The 6000-nt window shown below is 51.8% G+C and overlaps 1 long non-coding RNA gene across 1 annotated transcript in view; it reads right to left on the bottom strand.

Moving 5' to 3' along the window:
• Window positions 1–2960: 2960 nt before the first annotated feature.
• LOC140386841 (uncharacterized) overlaps window positions 2961–6000 on the bottom strand; it is a 60249-nt gene continuing 57209 nt past the window's right edge. Inside the window, exon 2 of the long non-coding RNA XR_011933690.1 lies at window positions 2961–3199. This is a non-coding gene — a long non-coding RNA (uncharacterized lncRNA). The remainder of the gene's footprint in view (window positions 3200–6000) is intronic.

Below are 6000 nucleotides of genomic sequence, written 5' to 3'. Positions count from 1 at the left end.
AAGGGGATCTGACCAAAATCTTCAAGATATTAACAGGAAAGGACAGGGTAGATAAAGATAAAGGGGGCGATTCTCCGAGCCCCGCACTGGGCCGGAGAATCGCCGCAACCGCGCCATGATGCCCCGACGCCGGCATGCGATTCTCCGAGGTGTGGAGAATCGCCGCCATTTGCGCCGGCGCGTTTGATGCGCCGCTGGCCGCGCGGGCTGCTGGAATTGGCGGGGCCGCCGATTCTCCAGCCCAGATGGGCCGAGCGGCCGCGCGGATACGACAGAGTCCCGCCAGGGCCATTCACCCCTGATCGTTGCCGGTGGGAACTCTGCGCGAAGGGTCGGGGGGCGGCCTGTGGGGCGGGGAAAAGCGATCTTTCACCGGGGGGGGGGGGGCCTCCGATGGGGTCTGACCCACGATCGGGGCCCACCAATCAGTGGGCCGGCCTCTCCCTCCCCGGGCCTACTTTGTTGCGCGGCCGGCCCCTGAACACCGACGCCATGTTGAGTCGGGGCCGGCGCGCTGAAGAAGTCCCCCGCGCATGTCCGGGTTGGCGCGGTGCCCATTTGGTACCGGGAAGGGAGGCTGGAGCGGCGTGAACCGCTCCAGTCCCATGCTGGCCCTCTGTGGGGGAAAGAATCGGTCGTACCCGGGCCCATTTCGCGTGGTTGTGAAGCGCGACGCCGTTCACGACGGCGTGAACACTTGGGGCGAAATTCTCCCCCAACGGCGCGATGTCCGCCGACTGGCGCCAAAAACGGCGCCAATCAGACGGGCATCGCGGCGGCCCAAAGGTGCGGAATGCTCCGCATCTTTGGGAGCCGAGCCCCAACATTGAGGGGCTAAGCCGGCGGCGGAGGGATTTCCGCCCCGCCAGCTGGCGGAAATGGCGTTTATTGCCCCGCCAGCTGGCGGAAATGGCGTTTGGTGCCCCGCCAGCTGGCGCGGAAATGCGGCGCATGCGCGGGAGCATCAGCGGCCGCCGACAGTTTCCCACGCATGCGCAGTGGGGAGAGTCTCTTCCGCCTCCGCCATGGTGGAGACCGTGGTGGAGGCGGAAGGGAAAGAGTGCCCCCACGGCACAGGCCCGCCCGCGGATCGGTGGGCCCCGATAGCGGGTCAGGCCACCGTGGGGGCACCCCCCGGGGTCAGATCGCCCCTCCCAGTACCCCGGAGCCCGCCCACGCCGCCTGGTCCCGCCGGTAAATACCAGCTTTGATTTACACCGGCGGGACAGGCAATTTCTGGGCGGGACTTCGGCCCATCCGGGCCGGAGAATTGAGCGGGGGGGCCCACCAACCGGCGTGGCCCGATTCCCGCCCCCGCCCAATCTCCGGTACCGGAGACTTCGGCGGGGGCAGGATTCACAGCGGCCAACGGCCATTCTCCGACCCGGCGGGGGGTCGGAGAATGACGCCCCTTGTCTCCATTTTGGAGAATCGCCCCCAAACTATTTCCGCTGGTTGGAGATTCTAGAACTTGGGGGCATAATCTAAAAATTAAGGCCAGACCATTCAGGAGGGATGTTAGCAACCACTTCCACACACAAAACTCTCTTCCACAAACTGCAATTGATGCTAGATCAATTGTTAATTTTAAATCTGAGATAGATACATTTTGGTTAAGCAAAGGTATTAAGGAATATGGACCAAAGGCAGGTATATTCAGTTAGGCCACTAATCAGCCATGATCTGATTGAATGGTGGAGCAGGCTCAAGGGGCTGAAAGGCCCACTCCTGTTCCTATGGACCTTGCTTTCCTCCATTAAAACGCTCTTTAAAACCTACCTCTTTGACCAAGACTTTGTTCATCTGCCCTAATAGCCTCTTACATGACTTGTGCTGTATTTGCATTCATAATGCATCCATGAAGCATTTTGTATGCTGAGTATGTGATGCAAACATAAATTGTTGTTGAAAGAATTATATAAGCACTTGTGGAATCATCCAGCAACTAACCCATTTAGTCATGACGATTCTTTTAAATGGCACTGGTGGGAGGGTGCTTTCTGGCTGCTTGAACATACATTCAGCTGTACGAGATTGAGAGAGGACACTGGCTGGAAACTGGCACCGCTGGGATCGAATCAACACCGCACACCGATTGACGCGAGTTCCAGCTGGCTCTGCACACACCTGCAGACTGCACACGCACTAACACCTGCACCAGAATGACGCCTGGCACGATTCGCCCCAGAAACGTCTCGCCCTGAATGCCCCGATTGTAGCAAAATCAGAGGATGCTGTAAAGACCCAGCAGGACCGGCGGCATCGGTCAGGAGAAAATGCAGAGCCGATGTTTCGAGTCCGTCCGACTCTTCATCAGAACCCCTTTGGTCGGCTGTTTTTCATTCTGATTTCTAATGTTTCAAAGCCATCGGAAAATCAGAGGTAGAACAATCACAAAAAAAAGAGCGGGTTTGGAGTTCAGTGTTTATTTATATAAAGGCAAGACAGCAGCTGTTATTCGATATATTTAATGGTTTATTCAGAGGTCGAGATGACATGCAGAATATAATATCTGGCATTTTAAGCTGTTACAATGATATCTAACCACTGATCTAATCCATTAAAGTCGCTGATTGATTTTATGGCCTTGCTTCTTGTTCTCAAATATATAACTTTCCTGATGCAAAGAGTTATTTTATCGTCTCAGTTGCCACTTGATTAAACCATACACCACGGAGAGGTTAACAAGGATTGCCTCTGTACAGCATACTTAGAAGAGTGACCTGCTCATACTCTCTGCAGGGTCTCAAAGGGCAGTAACATTCCGAGGTAGAATAATAGATGGCTGGAGGTGAGTTGCCAGGAAAGAAATTTAATGAAGAGGTTCTAATGAGCTCATTAACTACGACAGTGCAGTCATCAGCAGAACCTAGACTTTAAATTATGGTTTTAATCACATAGCTCGACATTTGTGGGTTGGAATTGCACAATATGATTTCAATAACAAATGAGCTGATGTGTTTATGTGAACATCTTTTGTCCTTTATTTATTGGAAGCCATAATACATTTGCTTGAAATAGTGTAAATCCGTCATCGAGGTTTCAGTTTGAGGACCTTGTTTTATTCATTCATGGGAAGTGGGCGTTGCTGGCAAGGGCAGCATTTATTGCCCATCCCTAATTGCCCTTGAGAAGGTGGCGGTGAGCTGATCTTCTTAAGCTGTTTCAGTCTGTGCGGAGACAGTACGTCGACAGTCCTCTGAAAAGAGAGTTGCAGAATTTTGACCGAGCAATGACAAAGGAACAACATTTTCTATCCGACTTTAATAGGTTATCACAGAATCATACATTACAAAAAGGGACCACTCAGCCCCTTGTGCTTGTGCCAGCTCCGAAATAGTTTGTCAGCTAACCCCTTCATTGCTCTTGGCCTGGAGCCTTGAAAATGCTTTCGGCAAATACTTATCCTGTTTCTTTTCAAAAGCTATTCTTTTAATAACGATATGGGGAAGTCACACTGAGTAAAGTAAAGTGTCATAATATCCACTCATGTATATAATGAGATGCAGACAGGCAGTGATTGACATACAGGATGACCAATAAGTACACAACACAGTGCAGCCAATCACCAGACAGGACACTACCACTATAAAGCCAGAGGGCACTAGGTTTCCCGCTCTCTCGGGACCCAGCCACTGAGCCAGTCAGAGTCCACGAACTAGCACAGTGCAAACACCATGCCGTAGCTAGTAAGTCTGGTCAGGCTACTACAAGGTCTCCAGTCAGTTCAGTATAGTGTCGACCCACAGTTGAATATGTATATCAGTTCTATCATTGAATAAAACAGTGTTGGATCTTCTCCAGTGTTAGACGTCTGTTTCTAGCTTCCCTGCATCGAGTGCAGTCCACATCGAACCAACCTGCCTAACACATCATAAAGAACTAGATTTATTTACAATATGGTATGCGCAGTTCCCGATCGATCTCTACTGGGTCTCTTGCTGCTTGGTGCCTCACTGGTCAACGTTTTATACGTTGGTTAATTAGAGTTCTCCCACCCCTAGCTGGGGGAGCGCGTACTCTGCAAGAACGAAGAGGAAGATAATCAGTCCCACCCCGAAGGTCCTTTCCAGGATGTTACATTCCTCCCCCCTGAAGTCCGAAGACGCCCTCGACGACCATTGAAGAGAAGAACGGGGAGCAGGTGGAGGACGTTGGACTCTCTTTGGCTTCAGCAAATTGTCGTGTACCTGATGCGCCGGATCGGTCGCCGTAAACCTCGCCGGTGAACGCCGTCTGACAGGAACGCTGTGGTGGACGATCAGCAGGAGACGGCTGAATTGTTGAATCGGCACCCGAGACCTCAATTATCTGCGTCTCCATTTCAGAGTCAGAAGTTACAACATCAGGAATGTCGGCGTCGAGAGAGACTGGAGGCAGAACAGCAGGCTGGTCCGGCACTGGAGCCGGAGGATCCAGGACAGGTTTCCCACAATGAACCTCACAAGGGAGCACCCTCCTTGAATGAATGTGAGCCAAATACCATCTCATTAGTTGTCCCCAGACCCGAACATTGGTCAGAGACTGGTCCTGTTTTAAGGACGACAAGCCCCCAGAGTTAGCGAGCATCAACGTTGAAGTCATGAACACCGTGTCATCAGGTACCAAGTGTCAAAGAGGTCGACGTTAAACTGGCCAACGCCCTTGCAAATCTCGGTTACGGCACACCTTCGTGCCAATGTCCGGGATAATCAAACTCAGTCATGTGTGAAGCCTATGGCCCATTAACATCTCAGCGGAGGCCAACCCAGTCACCGTGTGCGGCGCGATCCTGTATGAGAATAGGAAACGTGCCAGCCTGGTGTCCATCGAGCCCAAAGTCTCTTTCTTTAGCCCCTGTTTCACCATCTGCAAGGCCCTCTCTGCAAAGCCATTTGATGCCGGATGGTATATGCATTGCGGACATGCCGAATCCCATTGCTTTTCACAAAAGCGGCGAATGCCTCACTGGTGAAAGAGGCCTCATTGCCGGTTACAAGCACATCAGCGATCTCATGGGTGGAAAAGGAAATGCGCAAACGCTCAATGGTGACCCGGGAGGTGATCGTTGCCATCTTGTGGACCTCCAGCCATTTTGAGTGGGTGTCCACCGGGATGAAAAACACTGAATTCAGGAATGTACCAGTGAATTCTGCATGTACACGAGTCTAAGGGCACCCCAGCCATTCCCTAGGGTGCAGGGAGTGCCGCCACGGAGATCTTCTGGTGCCCTTGACAGATGGAGCTCTGTTGGGCGAACGTTTCAATATCATGTTCAAACCCGGCTACCAGACATAGTTTCTCGTCAGCAACTTCCATTTTGGACACTCCAGAGTGCCTGTTGTGAATGTCCTTCAACACGATTGCCAGGCCCTTCGCTGGAACAACAACCCTCGTGCCCCACAGGAAGCCACCATCTTCCACGGTCAGCTCTGAGAATTTTGAGGACATAGCTCTCAACTCCCCTGGTAGCTGCTGATATTGGCCACCAAATGATGCACCTTGGCTAGTATGGATCAGTTTTCATCCAGTCATGAAAACACAATGCAGTGACAGGCAAGGCGTCTATGAAATCCAGGACAGCGACCACTTTGCCCACCATAGGGCAGTCCATGGATTCAGTCTGCAGGGGAAAATAGCTCAACGCATCAACATGCACAATCTAGATCCCTGGGCGGTGCTCGAAAGAGTATTTGTAAGCAGTCAATAACAAGGCCCAGTGCTTAATCCTTGAGTAAGCAAATGGCGTGATCGCCTTGTTTTCATAGAAGAGGTCCAGCCATGGTTTGTGATCTATGACGATCGAGGAATGGCAGCCATTGATGTACTGATGAAATCGCTTTACATTAAGTACGACCGCCATTCCTTCTATCTCAATCTGAGCGTATTTTCTCCCAGCCAGCGTCCAGGAGGCAAAGGCGATCAGATGTTTTTGGCCATTGCTCATCTGATGAGACAGGACTGCCCCAATCCCACATGGCAATTTATCGCTCGTGATGAATAATGGTTTCAAAGGATCGA

This window comes from Scyliorhinus torazame, chromosome 12, assembly GCF_047496885.1.
Source record: "Scyliorhinus torazame isolate Kashiwa2021f chromosome 12, sScyTor2.1, whole genome shotgun sequence".
In the NCBI taxonomy this organism is placed as follows: domain Eukaryota; kingdom Metazoa; phylum Chordata; class Chondrichthyes; order Carcharhiniformes; family Scyliorhinidae; genus Scyliorhinus; species Scyliorhinus torazame.
The sequence above is the reverse complement of the archived record's forward strand: the minus strand, read 5'-3'. Positions and strand labels throughout refer to the sequence as shown.